Below are 20,252 nucleotides of genomic sequence, written 5' to 3'. Positions count from 1 at the left end.
CAAGACCCATATATATGCTGTCTACAAAAGACCCACTTCAGACCTAGGGAAACATTCAGACTGAAAGCAAGGGGATGGAAAAAGATATTCCATGCAAATGGAATGCAAAAGAAAGCTGGAGTAGCAATACTCACATCAGATAAAATAGACTTTAAAATAAAGAATGTTACAAGAGACAAGGAAGGACACTACATAATGATCAAGGGATCAATCCAAGAAGGAGATATAACAATTATAAATATATATGCACCCAACATAGGAGCACCTCAATACATAAGGCAACTGCTAACAGCTATAAAAGAGGAAATCGACAGTAACATAATAATAGTGAGGGACTTTAACACCTCACTTACACCAATGGACAGATCATCCAAACAGAAAATTAATAAGGAAACACAAGCTTTAAATGACACAATAGACCAGATAGATTTAATTGATATTTATAGTACATTCCATCCAAAAACAGCAGATTACACTTTGTTCTCAAGTGCGCAAGGAACATTCTCCAGGACAGATCACATCCTGGGTCACAAATCAAGCCTCAGTAAATATAAGAAAATTAAAATCATATCAAGCATCTTTTCTGACCACAACACTATGAGATTAGAAATCAATTACAGGGAAAAAAACGTAAAAAGCACAAACACATGGAGGCTAAACAATACGCTACTAAATAACCAAGAGATGACTGAAGAAATCAAAGAGGAAATCAAGATACCTAGAGACAAATGACAATGAAAACACGACGATCCAAAACCTATGGGATGCAGCCAAAGCAGTTCTAAGAGGGAAGTTTATAGCTATACAAGCCTACCTCAAGAAACAAGAAAAATCTCAGATAAACAATCTAACCTTACACCTAAAGGAACTAGAGAAAGAAGAACAAACAAAACTCAAAGTTAGCAGAAGGAAAGAAATCATAAAGATCAGAGCACAAATAAATGAAACAGAAACAAAGAAAACAATAGCAAAGATCAATAAAACTAAAAGCTGATTCTTTGAGAAGATAAACAAAATTGATAAAGCATTAGCCAGACTCATCAAGAAAAAGAGGGAGAGGACTCAAATCAATAAAATTAGAAGTGAAAAAGGAGAAATCACAACTGACACTGCAGAAATACAAAGGATTATAAGAGATTACTACAAACAACTATATGCTAATAAAATGGACAACCTGGAAGAAATGGACAAATTCTTAGAAAGGTATAACCTCCCAAGACTGAACCAGGAAGAAATAGAAAATATGAACAGACCAATCACAAGTAATTAAATTGAAACTGTGATTAAAAATCTTCCAACAAACAAAAGTCCAGGACCAGATGGCTTCACAGGTGAATTCTATCAAACATTTAGAGAAGAGCTAACACCCATCCTTCTCAAACTCTTCCAAAAAATTGCAGGGGAAGGAACACTCCCAAACTCATTCTATGAGGCCACCATCACCCTGACACCAAAACCAGAAAAAGATACTACAAAAAAAGAAAATCACAGACCAATATCACTGACAAATATAGATGCAAAAATCCTCAACAAAATACTAGCAAACAGAAGCCAACAACACATTAAAAGGATCATACACCACGATCAAGTGGGATTTATCCCAGGGATGCAAGAATTCTTCAATATACACAAATCAATCAATGTGATACACCATATTAACAAATTGAAGAAGAAAACCATATGATCATCTCAATAGATGCAGAAAAAGCTTTTGACAAAATTCAACACCCATTTATGATAAAAACTCTCCAGAAAGTGGGCATAGAGGGAACCTCCCTCAACATAATAAAGGTCACATAAGACAAACCTCCAGCAAACATCATTCTCAATGGTGAAAAACTGAAAGCATTTCCTCTAAGATCAGGAACAAGACAAGGATGTCCACTCTCGCCACTATTATTCAACATAGTTTTGGAAGTCCTAGCCACAGCAATCAGAGAAGAAAAAGAAATAAAAGGAATCCAAATTGGAAAAGAAGAAGTAAAACTGTCACTGTTTGCAGATGACATGATACTATACATAGAGAATCCTAAAGATGCCACCAGAAAACTACTAGAGCTAATCAATGAATTTGGTAAAGTTGCAGGATACAAAATTAATGTACAGAAATCTCTTGCATTCCTATACACTAATGATGAAAAATCTGAAAGAGAAATTAAGGAAACACTCCCATTTATCATTGCAACAAAAAGAATAAAATACCTAGGAATAAACCTACCTAGGGAGACAAAAGACCTGTATGCAGAAAACTATAAGACACTGTAGAAAGAAATTAAAGATGATACCAACAGATGGAGAGATATTCCATGTTCTTGGATTGGAAGAATCAATATTGTGAAAATGACTATACTACCCAAAGCAATCTACAGATTCAATGTAATCCCTATCGAATTACCAATGGCATTTTTTACAGAACTAGAACAAAAAATGTTAAAATTTGTATGGAGACATAAAAGACCCTGAATAGCCAAAGCAGTCTTCAGGGAAAAAAACGGAGTTGGAGGAATCAGACTCCATGACTTCAGACTATACTACAAAGCTACAGTAATCAAGACAATATGGTACTGGCACAAAAACAGAAATATAGATCAATGGAACAGGATAGAAAGCCCAGAGATAAACCCACGCACCTATGGTCAACTAATCTATGACAAAGGAGGCAAGGATATACAATGGAGAAAAGACAGTCTCTTCAACAAGTGGTGCTGGGAAAACTGGACAGCTACATGTAAAACAATGAAATTAGAACACTCCCTAACACCACACACAAAGATAAACTCAAAATGGATTAGAGACCTAAATGTAAGACCGGACACTATAAAACTCTTAGAGGAAAACATAGGAAGAACACTCCTTGACATAAATCACAGCAAGATCTTTTTTGATCCACCTCCTAGAGTAATGGAAATAAAAACAAAAATAAACAAATGGGACCTAATGAAACTTCAAAGCTTTTGCAAAGCAAAGGAAACTACAAACAAGACGAAAAGACAACCCTCAGAATGGGAAAAAATATTTGCAAACGAATCAATGGACAAAGGGTTAATCTCCAAAATATATAAACAGCTCATGCAGCTCAATATTAAAAAAACAAACAACCCAATCAAAAAATGGGCAGAAGACCTAAATAGACATTTCTCCAAAGAGGACATACAGATGGCCAAGAAGCACATGAAAAGCTTCTCAACATCACTAATTATTAGAGAAATGCAAATCAAAAGTACAATGAGGTATCACCTCATACCAGTTAGAATGGACATCATCAGAAAATCTACAAACAACAAATGCTGGAGAGGGTGTGGAGAAAAGGGAACCCTCTTGCACTGTTCGTGGGAATGTAAGTTGATATAGCCGCTGTGGAGAACAGTACGGAGGTTCCTTAAAAAAGTAAAAACAGAATTACCATATGACCCAGCAATTCCACTACTGGGCATATACCCAGAGAAAACCATAATTCAAAAAGACACATGCACACCAATGTTCATTGTTGTGCTATTTACAATATCCAGGTCATGGAAGCAACCCAAATGCCCACTGACAGAAGAATGGATGAAGAAGATGTGGTACATATATACAATGGAATATTACTCAGCCATAAAAAGGAACGAAATTGGGTCATTTGTAGAGACGTGGATGGACCTTGAGACTGTCATACAGAGAGAAGTAAGTCAGAAAGAGAAAAACAAGTATCGTGTATTAACGCATGTATGTGGAACCTAGAAGAATGGTACAGATGAACCGGTTTACAGGGTAGAAATAGAGCCACAGATGTAGAGAACAAACGTATGGACACCAAGGGGGGAAAGCAGCGGGGGGTGCGGGTGGGGGTGTGATGAATTGGGAGATTGGGATTGACATGTATACACTGATGTGTATAAAATGCATGACTAATAAGAACCTGCTGTATAAAAATAAAATAAAATAAAATTCAGAAAAAAAAAACAGTAAATGGATGGAGAAAAATACACCATGCTAACACTAATCAAAAGAAAGCAGGAGTAGCTACATTAATTTCAGACAGAGCAAACTTAAAAGCAAGGAAAGTTATCAGGGATAAATAAGGGCATTGAATAATATGAGGGTCAGTTCTTCATGAAGACATAATAACTCTTAACATGCATATGGCTAACAACAGAACATTAAACTACATGAGACAAAAACTAATAGAACTGCAAGGAGAAACAGATGCATCCACTATCATACTTGGAGACTCCAACACCCCTCTATCAGAAATGGACAGATCCAGCAGGCAGAATATCAGTAAGGACATAGCGGAACTCAATAACACCGTCAACTGGATAATTGACATCTATAGACAACTTCCTACAAGAACAGCAGAATACACATTCTTCTCATGTTCATATGGAACATTCACCAACATAGACCACATTGTGGACCATAAAACATAGCTTAAAATATTTAAAAGAACAGAAATTATACAATGTCTGCTCTCAGACCACAATGAAAATATACATTTAATATTGTAAATTCCCCTTTAAGCACTGTTATCACTGCATCCCACAAATTTTGATAAGTAGTTTTCATTTTCATTTAGTTTAACTATTTTAAAATTTCTCTTGAGACTTCTCTTGAGGTTCTTTTTTGACCCATGTGTTTTTATTTATTTATTTTTAATTTAAAAAAATTTTTGTTTATTTTCTTTATTTTTTTGGCTGCGTCGGGTCTTAGTTGCAGCATTCAGGGTCTTCGTTGAGGCATGTGGGATCTTTCATTGCGGCATGGGCTCTTCGTTGTTGTATGTGGGCTTCTCTCTAGTTGTGGAGCGTGGGCCTTCCCTCTCTAGCTGTGGCGCGTGGGCTCTGTAGTTGTGGCGCGTGGGCTCCAGAGTGCATGGACTCTGTAGTTCGTGGCACACAGGTTCTCCTGTCAAGGCATGCAAGCTCAGTAGTTGTGGTGCACGGGCTTAGTTGCCCTGTGACATGTGGGATCCTAGTTCACTGACCAGGGATCGAACCTGTGTCCCCTGCATTGGAAGGTGGATTCTTCACCACTGGACCACCAGGGAAGTCCTGACCCATGTGTTATTTAGAAGTGTGTTATTTAATTTCCATGTATTTTAGGATGGACCTAGAGAATATCATACTATGTGAGGTAAGTCAGGAAAAGAAAAATACCATATGACATCACTTATATGTGGAATCTAAAATATGACAAAAATGAACTTATCTACAAAAAAGAAGCAGACTCACAGACACAGAGAACAGACTTGTGGTTGCCAAGGGGGAGAGGGGGTATGGAGGGATGAACTGGGAGTTTGGGATTAGCAGATGCGAACTATTATATATAGAATGGACAAACAACAAGGTCCTGCTGTATAGCACAGGGAACTATATTCAATATCCTGTGATAAACCATAATGGAAAAAAATATGAAAAAGAATATATATATATATATATATGTATAACTGAATCACTTTGCTGTACAGCAGAAATTAACACAACATTGTAAATCAACTAAGTCAACTATTTTACTTCAACAAAACAAATTACAAAAATTAAAAAAATATCTAAAATCAATAATCTAAGTTTCACCTTAGGAAACTAGAAAAACAGAAAAAGCAAATTAAATCTAAAGGAAATAGAAGAAAAGAAATAATAAGACTTAGAAAAGAAATCAATGAAACTGAGGGACTTCCCTGGTGGTCCAGTGGTTAAGACTCCGTGCTTCCAGTGTAGGGGGCATGGGTTCAATCCCTGGTCAGGAACTAATATCCCACAGGCCGCGTGGTGCAGCCAAAAAAAAGAAATCAATGAAATCGAAAACAGGAAATCAACAGAGAATATCAATAAAACTAAAAGCTGGTTCTTTGAAAAGATCAGTAAAATTGATAAGCCTCTAGCCAGGCTAAGAAAAAACAGAGAAGATACAAATTACTAACATAGGATATGAAAGAGGAGAATAGCATTACAGATACTATGGACATAAAAAAGATAATAAAGGAATACCATGAATAACTCTATGCTCATAAATTTGATAACCTAGAAGAAATGGACTAATTCCTTGAAAGACACAATGTGCCCAAAAACTCAAACAAGAAGAAAGAGAGAATCTGAAGAGGCCTATACCTGGATATAGATATATCTATAATATGTTTGTTGTCAATAGCATATTGTTGGGTCTTATTTATTGATCTAATCTGACATCTCTTTTAATTCATAATTTAAATCATTAATGTTCAACTGATTAAAGATACTGAATCAATAATTAATAACCTTCCAAAAGAGAAAGCACCAGGTCCAGATGGGTTCACTGGTGAATTCCACCAAACACTTAAGGAAGAAATATACCAATTCTCTACGATCTCTTTCAGAGGACAGAAACAGAATGAATACTTCCTAACTTATTCTATGAGACCAGCATTATCCTAATACCAAAATTAGACAAAGACATTACAAGAAAGCTACAGATCAATATCTCTCATGAGCATAGATGCAAATATTCTCAACAAAATTTTAGCAAATTGAACCCAATGATGTATAAAATACACCATGACCAAGTGGGATTTATCCCAGGTATGCAAGGCTGATTCAACATTTGAAAATCAAGTAATGTAATCCATCACATCAACAGGCCAAAAAGAAAAAAGTCACATGATCATATCAATAGATGCAGAAAAAGCATCTGACAAAACCAAACACCCATTTATGATAAAACTCAGTAAACTATGGATAGGGAGGAACTCCCTCAACTTGATAAAGACTATCTACAAAATCCCTACAGCTAATATCATACCTAATGGTGAGTAACTTGAAGCTTTCCTGCTAAGATCAGTAACAAGGCAAGGATGTCCCCTCTCACTACTCCTTTTTGACATCGTACTGGAAGTTCTAGCTAATGTAATAAGACAAGGAAATAAAAGGTATATAGATTGGGAAGGAAGAAATAAAACTGTCTTTTGTTTGTAGATGACATGATCGTCTATAGAGAAAATCCTAAAGAATCAACAGAAAAAACCTCTGGAACTAAAAAGTGATTGTAGTGAGGTTGCAGGATACCAAGTTTTTTTTTTTTTTTTTTTGGCTGTGTTGGGTCTTCGTTGCTGCATGCAGGCTTTCTCTAGTTGTGGTGAGTGGGGGCTACTCTTCGTTGCAGTGCACGGGCTTCTCATTGCGGTGGCTTCTCTTGTTGCAGAGCACGGGCTCTAGGCATGCAGGCTTCAGTAGTTGCAGCACGTGGGCTCAGTAGTTGCAGCACGCAGGTTCTAGGGAACACGAGCTTCAGTAGTTGTGGGTTGCAGGCTCTAGAGCGCAGGCTCAGTAGTTGTGGCGCATGGGCTTAGCTGCTCTGCGGCATGTGGGATCTTCCCGGACCAGGGCTCAAACCCATGTCCCCTGCATTGGCAGGCAGATTCTTAACCTCTGCACCACCAGGGAAATCCCAGGATACAAAGTTAATATACAAAAGTCCTCTGCTTTCCTACAAACCAGCAATGAAAAGTGGAACTTAAAATCACAATACCATTTACATTATCATTTAAAAAATGAAATTCTTAGATATAAATCTAACGAAACATATACAAGATCTCTATTAGCTACAGTACAAAACTCTTTGCATCATAGATTAAATCATTAAAAGCCTCTATTAAGTAGTGAATGCAAATATTATTAGTTTTCATAAGCAGGTATTTATTGCTCCATCTACTTTTCTGGGCAATCTGCCAAGTAATATATCATTTAAAATTTCTATTTCTTTAATTGTTCCTTCCTATCTTGGTTACCAGATCCACTGACCATTTACGTAATTAAAGGAATTAATCAGTTAAATTACATACAACTTTTACTGTTCTCTTAAAACACTGACTCAACAGTACACAGTATAAATAGATAAAATAATATTTTCAGATTAAGAAAAAAACTATTTCTGTATTTTAAAATCAAACAAGTCAGAGACTGCTAGCTTTACTTTTGTTCTCCCCTCCTTCAAGACATACAGTCTCCTCTTAAATTAGATGTGACCATTTGACTGAGTTTTGGCAAATGGGATGTAAGAAGAAATAATGCGTGCTACATTCAGGTCTGGCCCATCAAGACCTCCCTTGTACAATCTGTTTCCCTCCTTCCCCTTCTGCTAGCTAGATGCAGAGTATCCAGCAGAGGACTTGAGGCCCTAAGAATCTTAGAGCCTTGGACTTCCCTGGTGGCGCAGTGGTTAAGAATCCACCTGCCAATGCAGGGGACACGGGTTTGAGCCTTGGTCTGGGAAGATCCCACACGCCGTGGAGTAACTAAGCCCATGTGCCACAACTACTGAGCCTGTGCTCTAGAGCCTGTGTGCCACAACTACTGAAGCCTGTGCTCTAGAGCCCACGAGCCACAACTACTGAAGCCCGTGAGCCTAGAGCCCACGCTCCACAACAAGAGAAGCCACCATAATGAGAAGCCTGCGCACCGCAAAGAAGAGTAGCCCCTGCTCGCCGCAACTAGAGAAAGCCCCCGCACAGTAACGAAGACCCAAAGTGGCAATCAATCATCAATCAATCAATCAATCAAAAAGAATCTTAGAGCCTCAACATTAATGAAGCCTGGATCACATGAAGGCTATTCACCAAACTCCTTCAATAAAGTGTTAAGTAAGTGACAATCGGTTTCTTCTTGTTAAGCCTCAGAGATTTTGGGGTTGTTGGTTAAACCAATAGCCTATCCTGATGAACACAGAACAATTACCAGTGAGAGTCTGTATTTGTAACTCTGTTTCCAAGTTTGTGATTACTGATACATTCAGAGCCTGCCACTATCCTATATATGACCTCTGTATGATTCAAAGGGACCATTCTAGTAGATGAATTAGTTAAAGGTGCCCTCTCTGGGAGGACACAACTGCACAGGAAACAGCTTGGCAAGGCAACCATTATCTCTGTGTGAAGGAAAGGGGGCCTTTCTTCAAGGGACTATGCCAAGGCATTCAGCGTGATGAGGAAAGCCAAGACTGGTTTTCAGTTTCCATTGGAACCCTAGCTTAGCAAGGGCACAAACTGTACAACAGTTCTAGAAGGCCCTGGACATACTTCTCTACCATTCTTCTTCCTACAATAGGAATACGATGCTCCTTAAGTTTCCATGACATTTTATATATCAACTATAATTCAGTAAAACAGGTACATATTAATTTTTCTGCATATATGTAAGGTCATTTTTTAGGTAGACAACCATAAAAATAATTCTTAAAAGATTTAAAATAAAACTCATTTAAATTTAGGCAGTGAATCATTCTTTCATTCCAATAAAGTTCAAAAACAAGCTCAGATTGTTTTTTTAAAAAATTAAAAGTAAATATTAACTTTCTCATCCTATTAAGTAAAATTCATTGCAAGCAGAGTACAGACATACTTTTTACTGTTATTAATTTTAAATTACCCCAAGTTCCAGTTTTCCTGACATTTAGTAAAATTAAGCCCAGGCTAACTACTGCGGAGGATGGTAGAAGAAATCCCAGCCTGGCCAAGATATTTGAGCTATAGCACTACTTGCTCAAGAAAATCAGTAACTTTTTAGGACCTCAGGTTGCTCATCTGAAAAGTAAAAGGGTTACAATGGATATTTCCAATGTGCACCCCTGTTACAAATTTCCTCAAGTCTGACCCATGGAGATTCAACCAAAGGGATACAATTGTTGTGAGAATTAAAATGAGCCTATGAAATGCCTAGCACAGTGACTGGGACACAGCAGATGCTGAATAAATATCATTTTACTCTAAAGCTCAACCACAGAATTCTAGGACTATTGACTCTATTAATACTGTTGAATTAATTAACTAAAAATAATTTTTTTAGAAATGAACTTCACAAAAAATATTTCCAAAGTCACTTCCAAATCTTATTTCCAAAATTCTACCAACCTATAATAAAAGAATTCAAACTCTGTCTTTTAGAGACTAAAGCACAAATGTGCTTGAGATATACATTAAAATTAGGCAAATGGTGCGTAACTAATGTATATAAAACAATGCACATATTATATACAAAAATAATTCATTATTTTTCTAGTATGTTATATAAAAAACTCTAAAACGAAAGATGGGAAGGAAAGTAAAAAAGACCTCTTGCCTGAATGCCTGCAATAAGTTTTGAAAAGCCCCTATGAAATGATTTTAAAAGGAAAAACAAGCAATAAAAAACTACGTGAATAGCCAAAGGCACTGCAAATAGCTACAAACATGGGAATGTGCATAAACACCAGTATTCAGAGAAATAAAACTTAAAGTTAGATACTATTTTTGATCCAGCTTGGCAAAAACAAATTAATGACTGGCAATATCCACTCCTGGTAAGGGTGAGATGCACCAGATCCTCCTACAAATCGTTAGTAGAAACATAAATTGCTATAGCATTTAAAAAATTTTTACCTATTAGAAAAAAAATTGTTTTACGTATTAATATTTATTTTAAAATTTAGGGGCTTCCCTGGTGGCGCAGTGGTTGAGAATCTGCCTGCTAATGCAGGGGACACGGGTTCGAGCCCTGGTCTGGGAAGATCCCACATGCCGCGGAGCAACTAGGCCCGTGAGCCACAATTACTGAGCCTGCGTGTCTGGAGCCTGTGCTCCGCAACAAGAGAGGACGCGACAGTGAGAGGCCCGCGAACGCGATGAAAAGTGGCCCCCGCTTGCTGCAACTAGAGAAAGCCCTCGCACAGAAACGAAGACCTAACACAGCCATAAATAAATTAAAAAAAAAAAAATTATTAAAATAAAAGCACAAGTATAACGAGATAAAAAAGGATGTTCATTACAGTATTGTTTTTCAACAGCTTACATTAATCAGATGCGGATCAATGTGGATGTTAAATAATCTACAGCCATAATGTGAACTATGATGCTGCCAATAAAACCGAGATTTTTTTTAATAAATTTTTTAAAAAGTTATTTTATTTATTATTTTTGGTTGTGTTGGGTCTCCATTGCTGCATGCAGGCTTTCTCTAGTTGTGGAGAGCGGAGGCTACTCTTCATTGTGGTGCGCGGGCTTCTCATTGCAGTGGCTTCTCTTGTTGTGGAGCATGGGTTCTAGAGCGCAGGCTCAGTAGTTGTGGCGCACGGGCTTAGTTGCTCCGCGGCATGTGGGATCTTCCCAGACCAGGGCTCAAACCTGTGTCCCTGCATTGGCAGGTGGATTCTTAACCACTGCGCCACCAGGGAAGCCCAAAACTGCCATCTTTAAGTATTCACTTGAGGAAAATATCAATGATAAAAATACTATTAAATATGAAAGACAAGGTATAGAATAAACTTAAGTATGATCCTACTTTTTATAAAGGATTAAAAAAAACCCTACATATTAACTGAGCACACATAAAAGGAAAAGATTCACGCCAAACATAAGGGGGTAAATTTGAAAAGAAACAGAAGAAGACAATTGATTTTACTGTATATACCTCTGTACTATTCGAATTGTTGAAACCACAATTAATTTTTAAATTAAAAAAAAATTTCTATGAAACAGTCAAAATGTCTGATACGCGCTCAAATAATAGGAGAGAAAAGTTGTTAGCTTCATTGTTTTTATTGTACCTTATCCAAGGTTATACAAAAAGAATATGATCATTCATAATACCAAGTGGCATGATATCTACTTGAATTTATATTCTGAATAAACGTAACTAGAAGAGGAAACAGAGCATAAGCAATCTTCTTATACTCTGCCTTGGATTCATATCTTCGGATAGAACAAAAAATACCAGCTACTGACAGTACCTATTCACTGCCAAGGGTAACGTAAAAAGCCCTGAAATAAAGCATTAAGCCATGATGTAACATAAACACATCCATAAAACTGTTCCATGATTTCTAGTGGCAAATACTTATGTTCTTTGTTCCACAAATAGAAATAGAATTCTCTTTTCTTTTCACTTGACATCAATGTGATACCAACAAGTACTTTCTAAGACTATGATTATCAAAATGCCATAAAATGCACAGACTTTTTTTTTTTTGGTCACGCCACACAGCATGCACGATCTGAGTTCCCGGACCAGGGATTGAACCTGTGCCCCCTGCAGTGGAAGTGCGGAATCTTAACCACTGGACCGCTAGGGAAGTCCCACACTGACTTTTTTATAATGTGCAAAGCACTGTATCCCTCAGAATTCACTCAGTAAGTATTTGCTAAATGACTGTATATACAAATGATGCTGAGCCAACGACTTTGTCATCTCATTTCAGCTTAGCAGCAACTGTGAGTTATTTATTAACCCCCCTATGTAGAGGACGAAATGGTTTAAATAACTTATTTGGAGTGATTGTGTTAAATGGCAGAGCCAGAATTAGAACTCCAGTGGTCTTATTCTGTTATTTCTTTACATACTACATATAAACTGTGAAAATATGCGCTATTTCCAAAAGTGAAAAAAAATCACAGAAGATGAGGAGGTACAGGAAAACAGAATAGAAAGAAGTAGAAAAACCTAACAATGGTAGCAAGTCAAACTGCAAAGAAGTAAAGAATTGACCCAAAGCATTTGAGGCACAGCTAGAGCAGCAGCATATATCTGTGTATCCTGTTTAGTAACTGTAGTTCCTTTCCTCAGAGGATCTCTTACCTCATGCCATGGACATGCATCTCAGCACATGTAAACCCAAATTTTACCTCTGATCTCCTTTTACCCAGGGTTCTTGATGGCCTAGTATTTTTCTTTTGAATTTTAGAATTTTATTTTATTTATTTATTTTTTATACAGCAGGTTCTTAGTTACCTATTTTATACATAGTAGTGTATATATGTCAATCCAATCTCCCAATTCATCCCACCACCCCCCCACGGTGCCCATACATTTGTTCTCTACATCTGTGTCTCTATTTCTGCCCTGCAAACTGGTTCATCTGTACCATTTTTCTAGATTCCACATATATGCGTTAATATACGATATTTGTTTTTCTCTTTCTGACTTACTTCACTCTGTAGATGGTCTAGTATTGAATCACTTTGTTATTTACAGGTAATAGGCATTTCAGAGACGACTCCCTACAAACAGAATGACTTGTTTAGCCATGTATGGGTCAGCTATTGCTGAATTAATGTTGTATAACAAAACTCCAAAAATGCCAATGGCTTACAACATTAAATGCTAATTTCTTATTCATGAATTCGAGTTTGGTTAGAGCATCTCCGCTTCAGGTTTGTGAATTGAGTTCAGTTCTCCTTCACTTATCTTTCATTCTGGGACCCAATCTGAAGGGGCAGTAATTAGCTGGGGCAAGTTTTTCTTGTAGGAAATAGCAGAAGTACAAGAGAACTACAAGAAACTTGCCAGGGCTCTTAAAGCCTCATTTCAGAAATTGCCTGCTGTCACTTCCATCTCCATTCTATCGGCTCAAGTAAGCCATATGACCAAGTCCAAAGTCAGTGAGTCAGAGATGACTGTTTCACCCCAAGGAAAAGGGTGGAAAAGGATTATTTGCTGAGAAATGATTCAAATTACCATCAATTCTAAGAGAAACTCCCATAAAAATTTCACTTGTGTTCAATAATGAACATGCAAATATAGCAAGGTGATGATCAAGCAACTCACTACTATCATATATTCTTACATGACAGCTAAGAGAAACAGTAAATGTAAGAATGACAGACTCAAGATGCAAAAACTTCTCAATATAACTGGCACAGTGGGCTATCTCAATACAATGGACCCTCACAGAGGTAAAAGTTCTGCTGTGGGTTCAGAATAGAATGGAGACGATCTGATTTAATGGTAAAATACGTAAAAGACTTCGTGGTTTTGAATTTAAGCTCAATAAAAGCCACTAACGTAACATTGCTATCTAAAAGGATAATGCATCTTAGTCTATATGAACAGAAATAACATCACTGAGTGACCAGTACATAAGAAATGCATAGTAAAACTTAAACAGTCTGCTCTACTCTGAGCCAATCATATCCATAGGATTATTAGGGTTCTGATCCGAGTATCAATGTCTGAGGAATAATGACAGGACACAAGATTGGTAAAAGGTTTAAAACTGAGGCACATAGGTCATTCAAGTGTGAACTAAATAAACTACAGAATTTTAGGACTGGGAAGACTGGGAATGGTGTATAGACCTGCAGAAAGAGATAAGAGCAAGCATAAAAGTTGTCTTCAAATTCCTAAAAGACTGTCATGTACCCAAAGATTACACAGAAAAGAAGATTTTTGCTCAGTATAAATAGGAACTTTCTAACTAGAAGATGAATGCCTTGAACGACAATAAAATTACTATCACTGAATTCAGAAAGAAGTTGCAAGACCTCTGTATCAGTGTTTGGCAAATTTTTTCTGTAAAGTGCAGAAAGTAAATATTTTTGGCCTTGCAGGCCATATGATCCCTGTGTCAACTCTGCCAGTGCAGCAAGAAAGAAGCCAGAGATAACGTTAACAAATGAGCATGACTATGGTCCAATAAAACTTTACTTACAAAAACAGGTGTCAAGCCAGATGGTTGTAGTTTGCCAATCCCTTCTCTATATTAAAAAGAGAGAATGAATGTAAAGAGAATTGGAACATACGGACTTTCCATCACTTCCAGCTCCAAGGCTCCATTAAAAAGTCATTAAAACAATTCAATGATATATAGAAATAGGTGAGGAAAAAAGGACGTCTATCAGTCTAGATAAATATAAGATATAGGTATATCAGATACACAGGTATGTGTACATTTATAAATCATATACAGAAGATTGCTATAAACATATATGAAATGGGTCACCCTCATTAAAATAGATTTGAGAGATAGCTGCTAAACATATAAGGCTCTTAAACAGGTCCCTATTATGAAAGGACATTGGTGTAATCGTGAAATGGACATAGGAACCCAGGCACTACCATAATGATTTTTCAGTATCAGGTGAAAAAATAAGACAGCATTAACTATAACCATTATCCTTAAACAAGCCTTTCCATGTCTACACAGGGAGATAAAAGGAACATCTGCAAACTGCCTGCTTAAAGTTACTTCAGATTGACTTTATATTTGTTGGGTATTACGTCTCCATACAAAGATATGGGAAGATATTCTCCCCATTGTATTTCAAACAAAGCAAAACAAAGTTATAATTGGGTTTCACCAAAGGCCCAGAATTTCTACTCTAGGAAAAATAATAAAAAAACCTCAGAACAACTCCCAGTGACCCTCCAGTAATCCTTAGATCAGAACAAAGGTCCTCCAACTGTTTGTTACTGGTCCACAATACGAAAAGTACAGAAATTAAATGTAGGCATTTAGACACTTTTACAGCAATTTGACATTGGTTAGTTTGTCAACTATAATGCAAGAGAAAACAATCTGAGAAAATAAAATCATTTATTTCCGTAACTTGTCATTTTATAATCATTTAAATTTTTAATCAATCCTGTAATTTATAATTTAATATTTTTACTTAAGAAAATAAATAGATATTTTTACCTCTGTTTTACAAACAGCAAAAAGCTTAACTGGCCTTCTTTGGTGAGGAAAGATACACCTCTGAATGAGGCACAAGTAGTAAATCAAATAACAATGGAAGTGATTTCAAAACAAGGAAGACCAAAGAGTTCATACTAATTTTACTTATAAGTATAATTTACAGTGAAGTGGTAAAACCACAATGTGTTATTTGCAGAGATGGACTGGCTATGAAACAATAAAACATTTATACAGAAAATATAAAGAAATACAGTTCAACACAAAAAAATTAATTTGAAAATAAAGAGTACTGAATTACAAAGCCAAGAGAAGCACGTTTCTTCTTTCACATATAACATTAGTGTTTTCTAGTGTTCTTACACAGTAGTTCCTCAGGATACTAAAACTAAAAAAAACCATATATGTTGACATTAAGGAAAAACTCCATCAAATATGTGTGCTTGGAAATATTCAGTGAGTCTGCAATAAAGAAGATGGGAATAAAGACACAGACCTACTAGAGAATGGACTTGAGGATATGGGGAGGGGGAAGGGTAAGATGTGACAAAAAGAGAGAGTGGCATGGACATATATACACTACCAAACGTAAAATAGATAGCTAGTGGGAAGCAACCGCATAGCACAGGGAGATCAGCTCTGTGCTTTGTGACCACCTAGAGGTGTGGGATAGGGAGGGCGGGAGGGAGAGAGATGCAAGAGGGAAGAGATATGGGAACATATGTATATAACTGATTCACTTTGTTATAAAGCAGAAACTAACACACCATTGTAAAGCAATTATACGCCAATAAAGATGTTAAAAAAAAATCAATTTTTTTTTAACTTTAAAAAAATTTTTTTAAATTTAATTTTATTTATTTTTTATACAGCAGGTTCTTATTAGTTATCTATTTTATACATATTAGTGTATATATGTCACTCCCAATCTCCCAGTTCATCCCACCACTACCACCCCCGCTGCAAGAATCAATTTGTAGTGATACCATAGTTCAATGCATTCAGGAACTGGCTAATGTACGGAAAATAATTCATAGAACACACAAACCTAGCAATGTGTTTTTATTGACCCTTTATAAATGCAAAGATAACATGGCAATTACATTTGAATAGGATGGTGTTATGAAGGAAGAATTTTTTTTTCAGCTTAATTGCCAAACAAATAACTTTGAACTGCATAAACTTATGAAAGATTATATATTCAACAAATGTGATTTGGAGTTTAAACTTTGTGTAATAGTGTTTTCTGATGGTGCAACTGTCATGACAGGAATATTCTGGACAGTTAAAGGATTAAGGAGTTTACCACATTAAGGACTTTACTCCAGAGTGTAAGTCAATGCACTGCTTCTTTCATCGAGAAACTCTTGCCATGATTTTAAATAAAAGTCACCTGTCTACACAATATGCTTACTGATGTACTATAATTGTGGATTACTTAAAGGTTAATGCAATATGGTAGAGAGTATCCTCACTGAGTGATAATATGGAAACTGATCATATACTACAGGTTCCATGGTATCAAGGGGAAATGTTCTGTCAAAAATGAAAAATTAAATGAATTCTTAGTGTTTCTACAAGATGAAAAATGTTTGGTCCCAATATTTTAAAGGTGTGAATTAGACAGCCAGACTTACCTGTCTTATATATTTGTTATTTTTAATGATCTTCATACTTCATGTAAGGAAGGCATACAAATGTTTCTCAATGGCCAATAAGGTCAAAGCAAACAAGGAAGTTAGTAGACTGAATGAGATGCTTATGGCATGTTCCATAATATAATAATAATTTTCAATGAAGTAGGTAATATCAGATATTGTACATTTGTTGAAAGATTATCTCTACACACCTTACAAATTTGTTTTGTTTTGTTTTTTGTACCTGGGAAGGCCCCTCAAGGTCCTGCTCAGTCTTTTCTGTTTGTTTTGTTGTTTTAATTAATTTTTATTGGAGTATGGTTGCTTTACAATGTTGTGTTAGCCTCCACTACACAACAAAATGAATCAGCCATACACATACAGATATCCCCTCCCTTTTGGACTTCCCTCCCATTTAGGTTACCACAGTGCATTAGGTAGAGTTCCCTGTGCTATACAGTATGTTCCCATCAGTTGTCTATTTTATACAAAATATCAATAAAGTATATGTGTCAATCCCTGTCTCCCAATTCCTCCCTCCCCACCCCTTCCCCCCTTGGTATCCATACATTTGTTCTCTACGTCTATGTCTCTATTTCTGCTTTGCAAATAAGATCATCTATATCATTTTTCTAGGTTCCACATATATCCATTATTATACGATATTTGCTTTTCTCTGACTTACTTCACTCTGTATGACACTCTCTAGGTCCATCCACATCTCTACAAATGACCCAATTTCATTCCTTTTTATGGCTGAGTAATACTCCATTGTATATATGTACAACATCTTCTTTATCCATTCCTCTGTTGATGGACATTTAGGTTGCTTCCATGTCCTGGCTACTGTACATAGTGCTGCTATAAACATTGGGGTGCATGTGTATTTTTGAATTATGGTTTTCTTTGGGCATATGACCAGTAGTGAGATTGTTGGGTCATATGGTAGTTCTGTTTTTAGTTTTTAAAGGAAACTCCATACTGTTTTCTACAGTGGCTATATCAATTTACATTCCCACCAACAGTGCAGGAGGGTTCCCTTTTCTCCACACCCTCGCCAGCATTTGTTGTTTGCAGATTTTTTGATGATGGTCATTCTGACCGGTGTGAGGTCTATACCTCATTGTAGTTTTGATTTGCATGTCTCTAATAATTAGTGATGTTGAGCATCTTTTCATGTGTGTGCTGCCCATCTGTATGTCTTCTTTGGAGAAATGTTTTTTAGGTCTTCTGCCCATTTCTTGATTGGGTTGTTTGTTTTTTTTGATACTGAGTTGTATGGGCTGCTTGTATATTTTGGAGATTAATCCTTTGCCAGTTACTTCATTTGCAAATATTTTCTCTCATTCTGAGGGTTGTCTTTTTGTCTTGTTTATGGTTTCCTTTGTTGTGCAAAAGCTTTTAAGTTTCATTAGGTCCCATTTGTTTGTTTGTTTTTTCATTACTCTAGGAGGTGGGTCAAAAAAGATGTTGCTGTGATTTATGTCAAAGAGTGTTCGGGCTATGTTTTCCTCTAACAGTTTTATAGTGTCTGGTCTTACAGTTAAGTCTTTAATCCATTTGAGTTTATTTTTGTGTATGGTGTTAGGGACTGTTCTAATTTCATTCTTTTATATGTAGCTGTCTAGTTTTCCCAGCACCACTTATTGAAGAGGCTGTCTTTTCTCCTTTGTATATTCTTGCCTGCTTTGTCATAGATTAGGTGACCATAGGTGCGTGGGTTTATCTCTGGGCTTTCTATCCTGTTCCATCAATCTATATTTCTGTTTTTGTGCCAGTACCATATTGTCTTGATAACTGTAGCTTTTTATACTACAAAGTACAGTACAGGGAACCTCATTCCTCCAGCTCCATTTTTCTTTCTCAAGATTGCCTTGGCTATTTGGCATCTTTTGTGTTTCCATACAAACTGTAAAATTTTTTGTTCTAGTTCTGTGAAAAATGCCATTGGTAATTTGATAGGGATTGCATTGAATTGCGTTGAATCTGTAGATTGCTTTGGGTAGTACAGTCATTTTTACAATATTGATTCTTCCAATCCAAGAACATGGTATCTCTCTCCATCTGTTTCTGTCATCTTTGATTTCTTTCATCAGTGTTTTATACATTTTCTGAGTACAGGTCTTTTGTCTTCTTAGGTAGGTTTATTCCTAGGTATTTCATTCTTTTTGTTGCAATGGTAAATGCGATTGTTTCCTTAATTTCTCTTTCTGTCCTTTTGCTGTTAGTGTATAGGAATGCAAAAGATTTCTGTGAATTAATTTTGTATTCTGCAACTTTACCAAATTCATTGATTAGCTCTAGTAGTTTTCTGGTGGTATCTTTAGGATTTTCGATGTATAGTATCATGTCATCTGCAAACGGTTACAGTTTTTCTTCTTTTCCAGTTTGTATTCCTTTTATTTCTTTTTCTTCTCTGATTGCCATGGCTAGGACTTCCAAAACTATGTTGAATAATAGTGGCGAGAGTGAACACCCTTGTCTTGCTCCTGATCTTAGAGGAAATGCTTTCAATTTTTCACTATTGGGAATAATGTTTGCTGTGGTTTTGTCATATATGGCCTTTATTATGTTGAGGTAGATTCCCTCTGTGCCCACTTTCTGGAGAGTTTTTATCATAAATGGGTGTTGAATTTTGTCAAAGGCTTTTTCTGCATCTATTGAGGTTATCATATGGTTTTTATCCTTCAATTGTTAATACAGTGCATCACATTGATTGATTTGCATATATTGAAGAATCCTTGCATCCCTGAGATAAATCCCACTTGATCATGGTATATGATCCTTTTAATGTGTTGTTGCATTCTGTTTGCTGGTATTTTGTTGAGGATTTTTGCGTCTATGTTCATCAGTGATATTGGCCTGTAGTTTTCTTTTTTTGTGATATCTTTGTCTGGTTTGGGTATCAGGGTGATGGTAGCCTCACATGGAATGAGTTTGGGAGTGTTGCATCCTCTGCAATTTTTTGGAAGAGTTTGAGAAAGACTGGTGTTAGCTCTTCCCTAAATGTTTAATAGAATTCACCTGTAAAGCCATCTGGTCCTGGACTTTTGTTTGTTGGAAGAGTTTTAATCACAGTTTCAATTTCATTACTTGTGCTTGGTCTGTTCATATTTTCTATTTCTTCTTGGTTCAGTTTTGGAAGGCTGTACTTTTCTAAGAATTTGTCCATTTCATCCAGGTTGTCCATTTTATTAGCATATAGTTGCTTGTAGTACTCTCTTA

General features: G+C 36.3%; 1 protein-coding gene across 2 annotated transcripts in view; it reads right to left on the bottom strand.

Annotated features, from left to right (window-relative positions):
* The window catches only part of FCHSD2 (FCH and double SH3 domains 2), a 305,717-nt gene that overhangs the window by 213,491 nt on the left and 71,974 nt on the right, over positions 1-20,252 (bottom strand). The window contains exon 1 of one of the 2 annotated variants that reach the window (XM_061201283.1): positions 14,407-14,448. The exons of the other annotated variant lie outside the window; for it this stretch is intronic. The gene's annotated coding sequence lies outside the window, so the exon portion shown is untranslated. Of the gene's footprint in view, positions 1-14,406; positions 14,449-20,252 lie in introns of those variants that run through there. 2 annotated transcript variants of the gene reach the window in all.

This window comes from Eubalaena glacialis, chromosome 10 (genome assembly GCF_028564815.1).
Source record: "Eubalaena glacialis isolate mEubGla1 chromosome 10, mEubGla1.1.hap2.+ XY, whole genome shotgun sequence".
Taxonomy (NCBI): Eukaryota; Metazoa; Chordata; class Mammalia; order Artiodactyla; family Balaenidae; genus Eubalaena; species Eubalaena glacialis.
Note: the sequence above shows the minus strand (reverse complement) of the source record. Positions and strands in the feature narration are given on the sequence as shown.